Source organism: Triticum aestivum, chromosome 4B (assembly GCF_018294505.1).
Source record: "Triticum aestivum cultivar Chinese Spring chromosome 4B, IWGSC CS RefSeq v2.1, whole genome shotgun sequence".
NCBI classification, from domain to species: domain Eukaryota; kingdom Viridiplantae; phylum Streptophyta; class Magnoliopsida; order Poales; family Poaceae; genus Triticum; species Triticum aestivum.
This window is the reverse complement of record NC_057804.1, coordinates 234,023,898-234,043,024: the sequence shown is the minus strand read 5'-3', so window position 1 is coordinate 234,043,024 and position 19,127 is coordinate 234,023,898. Positions and strand designations below refer to the sequence as shown.

Genomic DNA, 19,127 nt, shown 5'->3' with positions numbered 1-19,127 from the left:
CAAATGGGGACAAGGTACCATAACATCGAACGGGCACACAAGGTTATGTCTGCGTACCGGGCCAGGGTACCGCACGCCCATAACCATCCCTCATTGGAGGCACGGACCAGAGGCATGATAAAGTAGCGAATAAAGGCCTTCCCATAAAGGCAAATGTGGTTGCACTGCAAAAAACTCGATTCAGTGGCACCATGACTCGATCAACTTTACGTTCAAGTTCAACTAACACCAGGTTCAACTTGAAATGAAAATACTCGAGTCATCATTTGCCATGATCATGCAACCATTCGACATGCATCACAAAATTTCTACTTGCACAAGTCATCACTAAACTTTACTAATTCTTTTTCACTAGTTATTAGCACTCATCATTTTTAGTTATAGCATTACCATATGAAACCAAGCCATCATATAGGAAAATAACACCGATACTAGTCATATCATAGCCATAGCAAAAAATCATATAGTCAAACTACTCATGCTAGCTCACACTAGTCTAGGTACTCACTTCTATAGACTAAGCATTTTACTCATGACAAAATAACTAGCATAAGCATTACTCATTAAATATCTATATGCATGAAATAACTCATTTTCAAGTTGGAAAAAACATGAATATTGCAATGACACTGAGGGAGTCCTGGACTAGGGGGCGTCTGGATAGCCGGACTATCATCATCGGCCGGACTCCAAGACTATGAAGATACAAGATTGAAGACTTCGTCCCGTGTCCGGATGGGACTTTCCTTGGCGTGGAAGGAAAGCTTGGCGATACGGATATGTAGATCTCCTACCATTGTAACCGACTCTGTGTAACCCTAGCCCTCTCCGGTGTCTATATAAATCGGATGGCTTTAGTCCGTAGGACGAACAACAATCATACCATAGGCTAGCTTCTAGGGTTTAGCCTCCTTGATCTCGTGGTAGATCTACTCTTGTAATACCCACATCATCAATATCAATCAAGCAGGACGTAGGGTTTTACCTCCATCAAGAGGGCCCGAACCTGGGTAAAACATCGTCTCCCTTGTCTCCTATTACCATCTGCCTAGACGCACAGTTCGGGCCCCCCTACCCGAGATCCGCCGGTTTTGACACCGACATTGGTGCTTTCATTGAGAGTTCCTCTGTGTCGTCACCGGTAGGCTCGATGGCTTCTTTGATCATCAACAACGACGCAGTCCAGGGTGAGACCTTCCTCCCCGGACAGATCTTTGCATTCGGCGGCTTTGCACTGCGGGCCAATTCGCTTGGCCATCTGGGGCAGATCAAAAGCTACGCCCCTGGCCGTCAGGTCAGATTTGGAAGTTTGAACTTCACGGCTGACATCCGCGGGGACTTGATCTTTGATGGATTTGAGCCACAACCGAGCATGCCGCACTATCACGACGGGCATGACTTAGCTCTGCAGCCGGACAGTAACCTGGAGGCCGCACACGAGTCCGCTCCGATCTTCAATTCGGAGCCGGCTGCGTAGATCGAGGATGGGTGGCTAGACACCGCCTCGGGGGCTGCAACCTCTACGGCGATAGAGCCAAACAATGACCTTGTCCCTCATGAAGCTCGCGACTCCGAGGTGCCGGACTCCTCGCCGAACTCCGAACCTCCCGCGCCCCTCCAATTGAATCCGATTGGGCGCCGGTCATGGAGTTCACCCCTGCGGACATCTTTCAACACTCACCTTTCGGCGACATCTTGAGTTCGCTAAAGTATCTCTTGTTATCAGGAGAGCCCTGGCCGGACTGCGGTCAGGACGGTTGGGATGCGGACGACGAAGAAATTCAAAGCCCACCCACCACCCACTTAGTAGCCACTATCGACGATCTAACCGACATACTAGACTTCGACTCCGAAGACATCGACGGTATGGACGACGATGCCGGAGACGACCAAGAACCAGCGCCTAGTGGGCACTGGAAAGCCACCTCATCATATGACATATACATGGTGGATATCCCAAAGGATGGGAATGGTGAAGGAACAGCGGAGGATGACCCCTCCAAGAAACAGCCCAAGCGCCGGCGTCAGCGGTGCCGCTCTAAATCCCACCACAGCAAGAATGGAGATTTAGACACCGGAGATAATAACACTCCAGACAGTGCCGAAGACAGCCCCCTCCAGCAAGATTCAACGCAGGAGGACGGAGACGCCAGCCCTCATGAGAAGGCAGCAGACGAAGAAGTAGAGGATTACATGCCTCCCTCCGGAGACGAGGCAAGCCTCGACGACGACGAATTCGTCGTGCCTAAGGATCCCGTCGAACAAGAGCATTTTAAACGCAGGCTTATGGCCACATCAAACAGCCTCAAGAAAAAGCAGCAGCAGCTTAGAGCTGATCAAGATCTGCTAGCCGACAGATGGACTGAAGTCCTTGCGGCCGAAGAGCATGAGCTCGACCGCCCCTCCAAAAGCTACCCTAAACACAAGTTGCTCCCCCGATTAGAGGAGGAGGCATATGAACCTGCATCACCAGCAGATAATACGGCTGACCGACCACCCCGTGGCCGCGACAGAGAGGCCTCTAGGCCCTCCACCAGAACCGTACCCCGGCATCGCTCGAAAAGCACAAGGCCACAGGGGAATGCTCCGGACTTGCGAGATATATTGAAGGATAAGGCCAGACAATCAAGATCGATCTATGGATCGCGTGGGCGCCCCATGATACGCGACGAAAACCACCGCGCCGGACACAGTAAGTCCGACCGGGCCGAACAAAATATACAAAGCTCTTTTGAACTCCGTCGTGATATCGCCCAATACAGAGGCGTCGCACACCCACTATGCTTCACAGATGAAGTAATGGATCATCAAATCCCTGAAGGGTTTAAACCCGTGAACATTGAACCTTATGATGGCACAACAGACCCCGCGGTTTGGATCGAGGACTATCTCCTTCATATCCACATGGCCTGCGGTGATGATCTCCATGCCATCAAATATCTCCCACTCAAGCTTAAAGTACCAGCGCGACATTGGCTTAACAGCTTGCCAGCAGAGTCAATTGGGAGTTGGGAAGACCTGGAAGCCACATTCCTCGATAACTTCCAAGGCACGTACGTGCGACCACCAGACGCTGACAACCTAAGCCATATAACTCAGTAGCCAGACGAATTGGCCAGACAATTCTGGACACCGTTCTTAACCAAGAAAAATCAAATCGTCGATTGCCCGGATGCGGAGGCCCTCGCGGCTTTCAAACATAACATCCGCGATGAGTGGCTTGCCCGGCACCTGGGACAGGAAAAGCCAAAATCCATGGCAACCCTCACATCACTCATGACCCGCTTCTGCACGGGCGAGGACAGCTGGCTACCACGCGGCAACAACCTCAGTAAAAATTCTGGTAGTCCGGATATCAAGGACCGCAATGGCAGGCCGCGTCACAACAAAAACAAACACCACATTAATGGCGACAATAGTGAGGATACGGCAGTCAATGCCGGATTCAGAGGCTCTAAACCCGGTCAACGGAAAAAGGCATTCAAAAGAACTACTCCGGGTCCGTCCAATTTGGACCGAATACTCGACCGCTCATGCCAGATACACGGCACCCCCGAAAAGCCAGCTAACCACACCAACAGGGATTGTTGGGTATTCAAGCAGGCAGGCAAGTTAATTGCCGAAAACAACGACAAGGGGCTGCATAGCAATGACGAGGAAGAGACCCGACCGCCGAACAATAGAGGACAGAAGGGTTTCCCCCCACAAGTGCGGACAGTGAACATGATATACGCAACCCACATACCCAAAAGGGAGCGGAAGCGTGCACTCAGGGACGTATACGCGATGGAGCCAGTTGCCCCGAAGTTCAATCCATGGTCCTCCTGCCCAATCACTTTTGACCGAAGGGACCACCCCACCAGCATCCGCCACGGCGGATTTGCCGCATTGGTTTTAGACCCAATCGTTGATGGATTTCACCTCACTAGAGTCCTTATGGACGGCGGCAGCAGCCTGAACCTGCTTTATCAGGATACAGTGCGCAAAATGGGCATAGACCCCTCAAGGATTAAACCTACAAAGACGACCTTTAAAGGCGTCATACTAGGTGTAGAGGCCAATTGTACAGGCTCAGTTACACTGGAAGTGGTATTCGGATCCTCGGATAACTTCCAAAGCGAAGAGTTAATCTTCGACATAGTTCCGTTCCGCAGCGGCTATCATGCTCTGCTCGGACGCACCGCGTTTGCAAAATTCAACGCGGTACCGCACTACGCATACCTTAAGCTCAAGATGCCAGGCCCTCGAGGAGTCATCACGGTCAACGGAAACACTGAACGCTCTCTCCGAACGGAGGAACATACAGCGGCTCTCGCGGCAGAAGTACAGTGCAGCCTCTTAAGGCAATTCTCGAGTCCGGCCATCAAGCGACCGGACACAGCTAAACCCGCCCGGAGTAACCTACAACAAGACCACCTAGCACGTTCCGAGCACGCGTAGCAATGCGGCCCCAACCCCAGCCCCTACAAAATTTCAAGACGGGTCCTTCGCGTACATCATTACGCTCTGAAGATACCATGGGCATAGGGGGAGGGGCACGACCACGATAGGCCCAGAATGCGGCTTAACCACACCAGGGGCTCTCAAGTGTGTCGTTCTTTTTTCTTTACCCACAGTAGACCTGCCGAACTCACGATGCAACAGCCAGGGAAGGAGAAAGGCTACAATGAATATCCAGGTGGTCTCCATTATGAGCATTAAATCTGTTTTATACACCATTCCGCAGCCTACCCCTGGAGGGTGACACGTTTAATAGTCCCATCCCTTGCTTATCACACCATTTGTATCGTTTTGCATTCACAGCAGTATTTCCTGAATAAACAATGCACCTTTTTGCTTACAATTGCATTCCTTTCTTATACATATGTTCATTTATGACATGTTGCATCCGTACACTTTGGTACGGCTAAATACACCAGGGGTTTATGTTTCCCGCATCATGGTGCGATAAGTCCGAACACTTTCACAAGTGCGGCACCCCGAACTTATAGCATTATATGCATCGGCTCCGAATCATATCTTGGGTCAATAGTTGGGTTTGCCCGGCTCCCATGTTTTGGTACCTTATGTATCGTTGTATCGGCTAAGGTAGCACTGGGAGAACCACTGCGATTGCGCCCCAGTTGAGCTGGGCGAGCGCCTCAGTGGAGAAAGCTAAAACTGACCGTCATGATGAGGCGAGAGCCGGTCGCTGTTCGAGAGGTTTTTCGAGTCCCTAAAGACTTATGCCGCTTAGAGCGAGGAACCGGCTTTGTCCGGCCCAGGCGTGGATAGCGCCCCAAATTCGGCCTTGCGAACACTAGGGGCTTCGCCGAAATTTAAAATTATAGAATTCTATGGCTAAGTGAGAGTGTTCAAGCATTATAAGTCCGATTGCCTTGCTCGTTGTGTTGAGCGCCTCCCTAGATGGACCCAAAAATGGGAACAAGAGCGCTCAAATTTATCCCGAACACCCCAGCACTCGTGGCATGGGGGCCGAAGCCGACGACTTGCCATCTCTCAGATTTGATAAACGGCCGCGCAGAAGGTAATATTTTAAATTAACAAGCGTTGCTTAGCGCATATGAACAAAATTTTCAGCGCACAGGATAACAAAATGCGAGTCTACTCAAATATTACATCTTTGGAGCACTCACCCGCAATAGTGCGGGCACCCTTCAGAACAGTCTTATAATACATCTCGGGAGTACGATACTCCTTGCCCAGCGGTGGCGCGTCCGTCACAAGCTTCTCAGCATCCATCTTGCACCAGTGCACCTTTGCATGGGCAAGGGCCCGACGGGCACCTTCAATACAGGTGGAGTGCTTGACGACTTCAACCCATGGACACGCATTCACCAGCCGCCGCACCAGGCCGAAGTAGCTCCCAGGCACGGCCTCCTTAGGCCACAGCCGAACTATGAGGCCCCTCATGGCCTGTTCGGCCACCTTGTGGAGCTCGACCAGCTGCTTCAACTGGTCGCTAAGGGGCACCGGATGTTCGGCCTCAGCATACTGAGACCAGAAGACCTTCTCCGTCGAGCTCCCCTCCTCGGCCCGGTAGAAAGCGGCAGCATCGGACACGCTGCGAGGAAGATCTGCGAACGCTCCTGGAGAGCTCCGAATTCGGGTAAGTAACAGGTAATTCACACTCACATGCTTACTTTGCATGAAAAATGCCTTACCCGCTGCTATTTTCTTCAACGCCTCGATTTCTTGGAGGGCCTTGTAGGCTTCGGCCTTAGCGGCTTTGGCACTCTCAAGAGCCGATGCAAGCTCAGACTCTCGAGTCTTCGAGTCACGCTCCAGGCTCTCATGTTTTTCCACGAGATCCTGGAGCTCTTGCTGTACCTCCGCCACCCGCGCCTCCTGCTTCTCTCGCTCGATGCGCTCCGCGTCCGCATTACGTTCGGCCGCGGACACCGCCTCCTTCAGGGTCGCCACCTCGGTCGTGGCACCTGCAATACCCATGTTATCCTTGTCAATTTTCTTGCAACCAAATCCTTTTCTGTAAGGTACAATCTTAATACGGTGTTATTCACCTTCCTTGTCCTCGAGCTGCTTCTTGGCACGGCCGAGCTCGTTCTCGGACCGCTCGAGGCTTTGATTCAAAGTATTGACCTCCGCAGTCAGTGCGACAGAGGTCAGCAGCACAGCCTGCAACCCCATATTGACATATTTCATGACTCCTGCGTATATCTTTTTAGATCCTCAGTCCGGCTTTTCTTTCCGAATACCGAATCGAGTATCAGGGGCTACTGTCTATGCGGTACTATTCTACATATATCAAAATTTTACCTCAAAGCCTGTTAGAAGGCTGCTGCAGGCTTCGGTCAGCCCGCTCTTGGCGAGCTGAACCTTCTGAATCACCGCACTCATGAAGGTGCGGTGTTCGTCTTCGATGGAGGCGCCATTGAGCGCCTCCAGCAAGCTATCCGGCGCCTCCGGTTGGACGGAGGCCGCTGGCGTTGTGGTCTTGCCCTTCTTATGAAGGGGCCGCCCGTCGGACTCCGGAGCCACTTCAGGTTCCGGTGCGGCGTCCGGCGCAAAGTCTGGGAGGTTGCCCTGCGGCACCTCCGGGGCCTCCCCCTCCTGGCGGGTCCCTTCCCGGGATCCCACCTCGGCATCGTCCGCATCACGGGGGGTGGAGGCGGTCGGCAGGGAATCCATATCCGACGCACCCAAGGACCCGCTCGACGAAGCGGGAAAATCATCCTTGGGCGGACTGCAGGGTTGTATGCGGCATTAGAAAGACACTATGTGGCGAAAAGAAAAACCATGAAGTTCACTACACCACAACACTTAATTGGGGGCAATTAACTGCAGGGAGAAATACGAGAACAAGGGCAAACTATCCGCCGAAAATACTATTACTGCCGGTAGAAGAACTTAAGGTCAAAGAAACTGCCGGCAGAAGTTGAGCAACGAGGGCGCACAAACTGCGAGCAATGATTTTCAACTTTCGGGTCATTATATCTGCCGGCACAAATAAACCCTGGCCCACTATCTGCCGGGCAGCGTGTGGCGCGAGACCGAAGTAATTGGGCTCAAATGCGCGCCGCGGGTGACCACGCGAGAGGCCCAAAATTTGTGCGCCAAACGAATAACAGGCCTCGAACCAGATCCACCCCACATCGAACCCTCGTCCACAAGTCCTCCTCCCAGACCAACGCCGCCGCCGCCGCCGCCGCCACCCCCATCTGCCCTCCGCCCTCGACCTCGTCCACCAACCTGTGCAACCCCATCGGGGTACACGCCCGTCGACTCATCGTTGCCTTCCTTCGTCACCGCCACCGGGCGGGTCAACTGCACCGGTGTGGCGAGGCCGAAGTCAACGTAGTCTCCCTTTCCAGGACCAGATCCCGCGGCGAAAATCGAGCCTTCCCCATGATACTGTGGGCACGGCGACGACAAGCACGAGATGAATCAGTGTTCTTGGCACCTCTGCCATCTCAGGGTCATCGCGCCACCACCACGCTGGCGCGCTCCACTTCTCCATGGCCCTCCAAGCCGATGAGCACGGGTGAGCTCCCTACCACTGCTCCCTCCACCGCGTCGGCATGAGCGGTGCCTGCTCCTCCCTACGTTGGACAACACGCTGCTCAGATCTGTCATGGTGAAATCTCCTCATCTTTCCCGTGGCACTCCTGTGCTCAGTGGAGGTGAGGATGTTAGATTTTTTGGTGTGAGCTTTTGCCCAACTTCTTGGTTCGATTTTCTTTTCCTGCTACCAGACCGCCAGCGACCATCGCCTTTGTACCTCTTCCTGTTCATGAGCTTGGAGAGCTGAAACTTTGCTATTTGTGCCTACCTTTGGCCACAATGTTTCTTAGCAAATATTCATCATCTTACATTTTATATATGATATTCTATTTTGCCACTTGAAAACAATAAGGGAGTAGAATAACTAGAAAAGAAGAATGAGGCTAGACCCTTTTGAAGGAATCTGCTGTCCTAACAAGGAACATGTAAAGAGCACTCCTGGGAAAAAGAAGGAAACAACAATCTTGCAAATGAATAAAGAAACAAAAGCTTGATAACAAATTTTTCCATTAGTAGTAACACCTCTCTTCACACATAATCTGATTTTCAACACTATTAATTAGGATCTACATGATTGGAGACACTAAGTCATCACACTGGTTAACACAAGTAATTTGTGAGAGGAACACAAGTGAACTTTACTGTACTTATATCTGTTCAATTTTCTCTCAGGAAATCCTTTTTTATGAACTGATGGTGGGGCTCAGCAGCAAAGGTATACATGTGCGGTAGCCGCTCTTTACGTATTTTTTTCCTAATACATATACTTTCTCTTCTTAACTGGGGGCTATTTCAAAAGGGAAGGATCTCGTGTGTAAAAATTGGTTGACCTTATTTTCTATTCATCCTGAATGTACTGAAGTGTCAACATTTGTGTATTGATAACTAATCGTAATAATCTTGATATAAGATATATATACACACTGAAGTCTGAAAACATGCTAGTAAAACGACTTGCTTTGAAAGCGACACTACATTTTATATTGAGTGGGACTGCCACTGCCACACCTTTGGTTGCTATATAAACAATGCAATTATTGAGAAAATGGAGTGGGATGTCATGCAATTGAACTGAGTGCAAATATTTAGTTTTTTATTAAAATTATCAGTAAAAGGAAGAGACAGAATTTGTTAATGCATTTACGCCATTTAGCTTGTTCAAATATTTCTTGGAGTGATGACAACAGCAAGTCTGAATTATATCTGACCTGCAGCCATCGTCTCATATTTTTGTGTGCTTTCCATAGTTCTGTTTATCTTTGTTAAGATAAGTATGAGTGGTATTCTTGTGCAATTTTCTTAATCAGGCTTTTGTGTGAGGGTGCATATCTTCGGAAAAAAGAATGACAAAAGGCAGGAGAAAGTGACATGGACAATAGATTAAAAGATGCAACGGCAGTGTGGGTGATGGAAGAAGAATAGAGTGTTAGAAGATATAATGAGATGATAAGGTCTCGAAATGTTCATTATCTCGTGGAAATTATTAATGCCTATGTAGCTTGAGTTTCCGACTTGTTGCAGATTTCCCAAAGATACACAAGTTGATCGAGGTTTGGAAGATCTACAAGTTGGAGCTGGAGGTTTGGAAGACCTACAATTAAGTTGCTGTTGTTATAATGTATTATGACTTGTTTGTTGAACCTGGAGATGGTGGCAAGTATTACTGTACTCATTTAGGTGATTGTTTTGGCACATAAGCCACTGTATGATCATTTTGGTTGTGGCACATTTAGAAACATAAGTTATTTTGTGGCACAACATCCTTATATGGTTGATTCATATGTATATGTATCTAAACATAAGTATTCGGTATGTATGTTTATCAAACGAAGTTTAAAATTTTGGATGAGGCCTATATGTTACTTTGATTGAAGTGAATTTATTAGTTGTGTGTTATTTCCTGATTGCTGGAACACGGTACATGGATATTATAAATTATGTGTATCTTGCCCAGAACAGTTTGCTAGTGACATACAACGTGATGGCATAGTAACTGCCGGGTGAACATGTTTTTGCCGGCAGTTCCATTGTCGGTAACCTGTAATTCCTATGCCATGCCTAATCTGCCGGGAGAAAACAAACTGCCCGCAAATACATAGGCAAGGGCAGAGAAACTGTCGGGAATAGTTTATCTGCCGGGAGAAGTAATCCCCGGCAGCCGTTCTCGTGGCAGTTCTATCTGCCGGGAGAACCAGCCTCCCAGCAGTTTATCTGCCCTCTTAAAGTGTTTCTTCTGGCAGATTATATGCCATTGCATCAGTGTTGTGGTGTAGTGGTTATTCGGGAGTCCGGATACTTACGATCTCGCCAGGGGCTTGGCCCTTGGAGGCCAATCCTCGTCGTCATCGCTGGCATTGGCGGAGCAGTCCGAGGGAACAGTCTTTTCCTTCTTGGACCCTTCGGCCTCCCTCGTTGGGGAAGCCTTCCTTTTCTTCCCTCCCCCCGCTGGGGGAGAGGCCTTCTTCTTCTCCTCCTCACCTTTGTGGGAGGAGTCTGCCTCGGAGTCATCGTCCGATGACACCTAAAAACGGGAACTCTTCCGAGTGCCCGTGGCCTTCTTCTTGGCCTTCTTCTCCGGCATCACGTGGGGTGCCGAAGCCAGCAGCCCCGTTAAGCGGGCGTCCGCTGGGTCCTTTGGCAATGGGGCCGGACAGATAGTCTGTTCAGCCTTCTTCAGCCAGTCCTATCAAAGAAGAGGGAGTTTAGATCCCGCATAGAGTCAAACTATGGAAAACAAGTGTCCCGTAAAGGGCAAAATCGCTTACCTCGCTAGCCGGACGCTGCGAGCTGAATCCGCGATCTTCGGTAGCGGATGCGGAGGCCTCGGCACCTTTAAACAGCACCCTCCAGACATCTTCGTACGTGGTGTCGAAGAGCCCGCTCAAAGTCTGGTGCTGCGCCGAATCGAACTCCCACATACTGAAGCCCCGTCGTTGGCACGGGAGAATTCGGCGGACAAGCATTACGTTGACAAGCTTGAGCTTCTTGTTCACTAGCTTTTTGATGTAGGCTTGGAGTCCGGTCAGCTCCTCCGAATCACCCCATGTCCGGCCGCTCTCTTTCCAGGAGGTGAGCCGTATGGGGATGCCAGATCTGAATTTGGGGGCCGCTGCCCATTCAGGGTCACGCGGCTTGGTGATGTAGAACCACCCCGATTGCCACCCCTTAATGGTTTCCACGAAAGTGCCCTCAAGCCAAGTAACGTTGGGCATCTTGCCCACCATGGCGCCTCCGCACTCCGCTTGGCTGCCCTTTACCACCTTCGGCTTGATACTGAAGGTCTTGAGCCACAGGCCGAAGTGGGGCTGGATGTAGAGGAAGGCCTCACAAATGACGATAAACGCCGAGATATTGAGGATAAAATTCGGGGCCAGGTCATGGAAATCCAGGCCGTAGTAGAACATGAGCCCCCGGACAAAGGGATGGAGTGGGAAGCCCAGTCCGCGGAGGAAATGGGGAAGAAATACTACCCTCTCGTGGGGCCTGGGGGTGGGAATGAGCTCTCCCTCGTCGGGGAGCCGGTGCGCGATGTCGCTGGACAGATATCCGGAGCTGCGCAGCTTCTGGATGTGCCCCTCCGTAACGGAGGAAGCCATCCACTTGCCTCCCGCTCCGGACATAGTTGGAGAAGGTTGAGGTGAGATGTGCAGGCTTGGGCGCTGGAGCTCGAGTTCGCGGAGATGGATAAGCCAAGGAGGAAGAAGGTGCAGGTAAAAGGGTTGGATCTTTATCCCCTTATATGGGCAGACGGAAACATGCGTCCCCACCGGCCTGATAAAACTCGCTTATCCCCAAGCTCCGCAATCAATGGCGCGGTTGGGTTACCCATGTCCGTATTGATGGGAATCCCGGAATAAGGAGAACACGATCTCCGCTTCGACAAGACGTGCCAAGGAAACCGCTTCGCTAAACACGCTGAGGTGGTACAATAAAAACGATTCGAGTAAAGGCTTGGTAGTGGTGTGACGTCACGCCACCAAATACATCAGCAGATTGAACTTGTGTAAATATCATTCTCTCTAGGGTGGTATGTGGAATTTATTTTGCAGAGCCGGACACTATCCTCGTGTTCACAATCTTCTATAAATTATTCAGAGAAGGAACCCGCCTTGCAATGCCGAAGACAACATGCGCGTCAGACTCATCGTCATTGAAGCCTGGTTCAGGGGCTACTGAGGGAGTCCTGGACTAGGGGGTGTCCGGATAGCCGGACTATCATCATCGGCCAGACTCCAAGACTATGAAGATACAAGATTGAGGACTTCGTCCCGTGTCCGGATGGGACTTTCCTTGGCGTGGAAGGCAAGCTTGGCGATACGGATATGTAGATCTCCTACCATTGTAACCGACTCTGTGTAACCCTAGCCCTCTCCGGTGTCTATATAAACCAGATGGCTTTAGTCCGTAGGACGAACAACAATCATACCATAGGCTAGCTTCTAGGGTTTAGCCTCCTTGATCTCGTGGTAGATCTACTCTTGTAATACCCACATCATCAATATCAATCAAGCAGGACGTAGGGTTTTACCTCCATCAAGAGGGCCCGAACCTGGGTAAAACATCGTGTCCCTTGTCTCCTGTTACCATCCGCCTAGACGCACAGTTCGGGACCCCCTACTCGAGATCCGCCGGTTTTGACACCGACAAACACCATGAAAAGGTAGGTGTTGCTTGCCTTCGTTCAGAGGAGGTTCACACTCCTCCTGGTTCTCCTCGAGACAAGCTTCTCCCTCTAAAAATAGATAAAACACAAAAAGAAAATATCAAGAACACTTCTAAAAATCACCAGAAAATTAAGTCAGCATAGGAAATTCTCATTTTTGGTGTTCTGCTAGATCTTTTAAATGAGAACACAATGGAAAAAGAATCAACGCATTTGTTCTTATGGTTAAAAAGTTATAGCTGGTCCAAGTTTCTGGTCAAAATTTGAATAAAAAGAAAACAAGGGGGTGACATCGATGGCGTATTCCATGAATACGCCACCACTCATACCGCTTCAGGTGCGAGCGGTGAGGCTGACAGCGGGCCCCACGTGTCAGGTCGGGGGGGGGGGGGAGAAAAAACAAAGGCGGGCGGCGCTTCGCCGGTGCGTTCTCCGGCGAGGAGTGCCGGGCAGCCAGATCCAGAGGGATAGAAAGAGAGAGGGGGTCGAGGAGCACCTGCCTATACCCGTGGTTTGGCTAGAGGTGGTCGGACGGGGTCGGAAAGAGCTTCTCGAGTAGCTGCAGAATGTAGAGCTCGCTGGAGTTGAAAACTACGGCGACGTGGGGCTGCACCAGGGGTTCTGATATGTCTCCAACGTATCTATAATTTTTGATTGTTCCATGCTATTATATTACCCGTTTTGGATGTTTATGGGCTTTACTTTACACTTTTATATCATTTTTGGGACTAACCTACTAACCGGAGGCCCAGCCTGAATTGCTGTTATTTTGCCTATTTCAGTGTTTTGAAGAAAAGGAATATCAAACAGAGTCCGAACGGAATGAAATCTTCGGGAGCGATCTTTCTGGAACAAACGCAATCCAGGGAGTCGGAGTGGAAGTCAAGCAACAACCGAGGCGGCCACGAGGGTGCCTGGCGCGCCCCCCACCCTCGTGGGCGCGTCGAGCATCCACCGACCTACTTCTTCCTCCAATATATATTCCCGTGCCCTGGAAACATCAGAAGCGACCACGAAAACCTAATTCCACCGCCGCAACCTGCTGTATCCGCGAGATCCCATCTTGGAGCCTTCGTCGGTGCTCCGCCGGAGGGGGAATCGACCATGCAGGGCCTCTACATCATCTACAAGGCCTCTTCGATGAGTTGTGAGTAGTTTACCATAGACCTTCGGGTCCATAGTTATTAGCTAGATGGCTTCTCCTCTCTCTTTGAATCTCAATACAAAGTTCTCCTCGATCTTCTTGGAGATCTATTCGATATAACTCTTTTTGCAGTGTGTTTATCGAGATCCGATGAATTGTGGGTTTATGATAAAGTTTATCTATGAGAAATATTTGAATCTCCTCTGAATTCTTTTATGTGTGATTAAGTTATCTTTGCAAGTCTCTTCGAATTATCAGTTGGGTTTGGCCTACTAGATTGATCTTTCTTGCAATGGGAGAAGTGCTTAGCTTTGGGTTCAATCTTGCGGTGTCCATTTCCAGTGACAGCAGGGGCAGCAAGGCACATATTGTATTGTTGCCATCGAGGATAAAAAGATAGGGTTTATATCATATTGCATGAGTTTATCCCTCTACATCATGTCATCTTTCTTAATGTGTTACTCTGTTCTTCATGAACTTAATACTCTAGATGCAGGCAGGAATCGGTTGATGTGTGGAGTAATAGCAGTAGATGCAGAATCGTTTCGATCTAGTTGTCACGGACATGATGCCTATATACATGATCATGCCTAGATAATCTCATAACTATGCGCTTTTCTATCAATTGCTCGACAGTAATTTGTTCACCCACCGTAATACTTATGCTATCTTGAGATAAGCCACTAGTGAAACCTATGGCCCCCAGGTCTATCTTTTATCATATAAGTTTACCATCTACTTTTATTTCTATCTTTTACTTTCCAATCTATATCATAAAAATACCAATAATATTTATCTTATCATAGTATCTCTATCAGATCTCACTTTTGCAAGTGGCCGTGAAGGGATTGACAACCCCTTTATTGTGTTGGTTGCGAGGTTCTTGTTTGTTTGTGTAGGTGTGTGGGACTTCTGAGGAGCCTCCTACTGGATTGATATCTTGGTTCTCAAAAACTGAGGGAAATACTTACGCTACTTTGCTGCATCGCCCTTTCCTCTTCAAGGAAAACCAACGCAAGCTCAAGACGTAGCAAAAAGGATTTTTGGCGCCGTTGTCGGGGAGGTCTTCGCTCAAGTCAAGACATACCAAGTACCCATCACAAACTCATCTCCCTCGCACTACATTATTTGTCATTTGCCTCTCGTTTTCCTCTCCCCCACTTCACCCTTGCTATTTTATTCGCCCTCTCTTTACCGTTTGCCTTCCCGTTACCATGGCCGAATCAAAAAGAACTAACGGCTCTTTCCAGGGTTTTATACATTGGATAGTCCCTCTATCATCTCTAAGCTCATAAATATTGATGCTATGGAAAGACCTACCGGGGTTACCAATGAGAGTTTGAATAATTTTGATGAAGATGACTACAGAATTTTTCGTTATTTACTTGATGAGTCTTTAAAAGATGCTTGGGATAGGTTATTAAGGATTCGGGCTAGCTATGTGCCACAATCAAATTGAGATATACTTAAAAAGCTTTTATGTTGGCTTACTAGCTTCTTTCAAGCAAGTTCTAGATTCTATTTTCGAAGGAGGTTTTCTTGAAGGGGATGCTATAGATACCTATGAAAAAATGGAAACTATATTTGGACACCCCGTGAATGATAAGGTTGAATCTACCACTCTATTATGCGTTTATCAAAACGAAATTATCAAAGAGATGAAGGCTAGCTTAGATGCAAATTTTCCGTAACATGCTTAATCTTACTTCCTCCATTAATGGCAATGTGCTTTCCCAAATTAGAAGGATGAATGATATAGAAATGAATTTTTCTCTTTTCTTTCCCAATACCAAAGATGGCACTACTTAGATCTATCCTCACTTTTACGTCTAGCTAGGGGCGTTAAACAATAGCGCTAGTTGGGAGGCAACCCAATTTTATTTTTGCTTCTTGATTTTTGCTTCTGTTTAGTAATAAATATTTCATCTAGCTTTTGTTTAGATGTGTTTTTATGTTTTAATTAGTGTTTGTGCCAAGTAGAACCTATAGGATAACCTACGGTGATAGTTAATTTGATTCTGCTGAAAAACAGAAACTTTGTGCGAACTAAAATAATTTTAGTAATTCACAGGAACGTGCTTTTGTGATGATTCTTTTTGCTGTAGATCAATAGACAAATTTCCCAGGAATTCCTATTTTGGTAGGATTTTTAGAGTTCCAGAAGTGTTCGAGAGTTACAGATTGCTACAGACTGTTCTGTTTTTCATTTGTTGTTTGCTTATTTTGATGCATCTATGGCTAGTATCAATGGGTATGAACCATAGAGAAGTTGGAATACAGTAGGTTTAACACCAATATAAATAAATAATGAGTTCATTACAGTACCTTATGTGGTGGTTTTTCTTTCTTGCACTAACATAGCTTATGAGATTTCCTGTTGAGTTTTGTGTTGTGAAGTTTTCAAGTTTTGAGTAAAGATTTGATGGATATGGAATAAGGAGTGGCAAGAGCCTAAGCTTGGCGATGCCCATGGCACCCCGTGACATTCAAGGATAACGAAAATCCTAAGCTTGGGGATGTCCCGGAATGCATCTCCTCTTTTGTCTTCATCTATCGGTAACTTTACTTGGAACTATATTTTTATTCGCCACATGATATATATGTGTTTTTCTTGTAGCGTCTTGTATGATATGAGTCTTTGCTTGTTAGTTTACCACAATCATCCTTGTTGTACACACCTTTTGTGATAAACCCACATGATTTAGAATTTATTATAATACTCTATGTGCTTCACTTATATCTTTTGAGCTAGATAGTTTTGCTCTAGTACTTCACTTATATCTTTTAGAGCACGGTGGTGGTTTAATTTTGAAGAAATTATTGATCTCTCATGCTTCACTTATATTATTTTGAGAGTCTTTTAGAACAACATCGTAATTTCTATGGTTATAAAATCGGTCCTAGAATGATAGGCATCCAAGTTGGGTATAATAAAAACTATCATAGGAAGTGAATTGGATGCTATGATCAATTTGATACTTGACAATTGTTTTGAGATATGGAGGTGGTGATATTAGAGTCATGCTAGTAGGGTAATTGTGAATTTAAATAATCCTTGTGTTGAAGTTTGTGATTCCCGTAGCATGCACGTATGGTGAACCGCTTTGTGATGAAGTTGGAGCACATTTTTACTTGTTGATTGTCTTCCTTATGAGTGGCGGTCGGGGACGAGCGATGGTCTTTTCCTACCAATATATCCCCCTAGGAGCATGCGTGTAGTACTTTGTTTTCAATGGCTTGTAGATTTTTGCAATAAGTATATGCGTTCTTTATGACTAATGTTGAGTCCATGGATTATACGCGCTCTCACCCTTCCACCATTGCTAGCCTTTCTTGTCCCGCTCAACTTTCGCCGGTACCATACACCCACCATATACCTTCCTCAAAACAGCCACCATAGCTACCTATCATGGCATTTCCATAGCCATTCCCAGATATATTTCCATGCAAATTTCCACCATTTCATTTGTTATGACATGCGTCATCATTGTCATATTGCTTTGGCATGATCATGTAGTTGACATCGTACTTGTGGCAAAGCCACCTTCATAATTCCATACATGTCATTCTTGAATCATTGCATATCCCGGTCATATAGTCATATTTTGTTCTAAGTATCAAGTTGTAATCTTGAGTTGTAAGTAAATAGAAGTGTGATGATCTTCATTATTAGATCATTGTCCCAAGTGAGGAAAGGATGATGGAGACTCTGATTCCCCCACAAGTCGGGATGAGACTTCAGACTTTACAAAAAAAAGAGAAAGGCCAAAAAAAAGAGAAAGGCCAAATAAAAAAATGAGAGAAAAAGAGAGAAGGGACAATGCTACTATCCTTTTTACCACACTTGTGCTTCAAAGTAGCACCATGATCTTCATGATAGCGAGTCTCTTATGTTGTCACTTTCATATACTAGTGGGAATTTTTCATTATAGAACTTGGCTTGTATATTCCAATGATGGGCCTCCTCAAAATGCCCTAGGTCTTCGCGAGCAAGCAAGTTGGATACACCCCACTTAGTTTCTTTTGTTGATCTTTCATACATTTATAGCTCTAGTGCATCCGTTGCATGGCAATCCCTACTCACTCACATTGATATCTATTAATGGGCATCTCCGTAGCCCGTTGATACGCCTAGTTGATGCGAGACTATCCTCCTCCTTTTTTGCCTTCTCCACAACCACCATTCTATTCCACATATAGTGCTATGTCCATGGGTCACGCTCATGTATTGCGTGAAAGTTGAAAAAGTTCGAGATTACTAATGCACGAAACAATTGCTTGGCTTGTCATCGGGGTTGTGCATGATTAAATACTTTGTGCGATGAAGATAGAGCAATAGCCAGACTATATGATTTTGTAGGGATAACTTTCTTTAGCCATGCTATTTTGAGAAGACATGATAGCTTTATTAGTATGCTTGAAGTATTACTATTTCTTATGTCAATATGAACTTTTATTTTGAATCATTTGGATCTGAAAATTCATGCCACGATAAAGAAAATTACATTGAGAATTATGTTAGGTAGCATTCCATATCAAAAATTCTATTTTTATCATTTACCTACTCGAGGCCGAGCAGGAATTAAGCTTGGGGATGCTTGATACGTCTCCAACGTATCCATAATTTTTTATTGTTCCATGCTATTATATTATCCGTTTTGTATGTTTATGGGCTTTACTTTACACTTTTATATCATTTTTGGGACTAACCTACTAACCGGAGGCCCAGCCCGAATTGCTGTTTTTTTGCCTATTTCAGTGTTTCGAAGAAAAGGAATATCAAACGGAGTCCAAATGGAATGAAATCTTCAGGAGCGATATTTTTAGAACAAAGGCAATCCAGGGGACTTGGAGTGGAAGTCAAGCAACAACCGTGGCGGCCACGAGGGTGCCCGGCGCACCCCCTGGTGGTGGTCGTGCCGCCCACCCTCGTGGGCCCCTCGAGCGTCCATCAACCTTCTTCTTCCTCCTATATATACTCCCATACCCTGAAAATATCAGAAGCGACCACGAAAACCTAATTCCACCGCCGCAACCTTCTGTATCCGCGAGATCCCATCTTGGAGCCTTCGCCGGCGCTCCGCCGGATGGAGAATCGACCATGGAGGGCCTCTACATCATCTCCAAGGCCTCTCCGATGAGTTTTGAGTAGTTTACCACAGACCTTCGGGTCCATAGTTATTAGCTAGATGGCTTCTTCTCTCTCTTTGAATCTCAATACAAAGTTCTCCTTGATCTTCTTGGAGATCTGTTCGATGTAACTCTTTTTGCGGTGTGTTTGTCGAGATCTGATGAATT

At 47.3% G+C, this 19,127-nt stretch overlaps 1 long non-coding RNA gene across 1 annotated transcript; it reads left to right on the top strand.

Annotated features, from left to right (window-relative positions):
- Positions 1 to 7,578: 7,578 nt before the first annotated feature.
- LOC123091880 (uncharacterized) lies at positions 7,579 to 9,868 on the top strand. Its single transcript, XR_006443734.1, has 2 exons — positions 7,579 to 9,473; positions 9,544 to 9,868. It is a non-coding gene; the product is annotated as an uncharacterized lncRNA (long non-coding RNA).
- Positions 9,869 to 19,127: the final 9,259 nt, after the last annotated feature.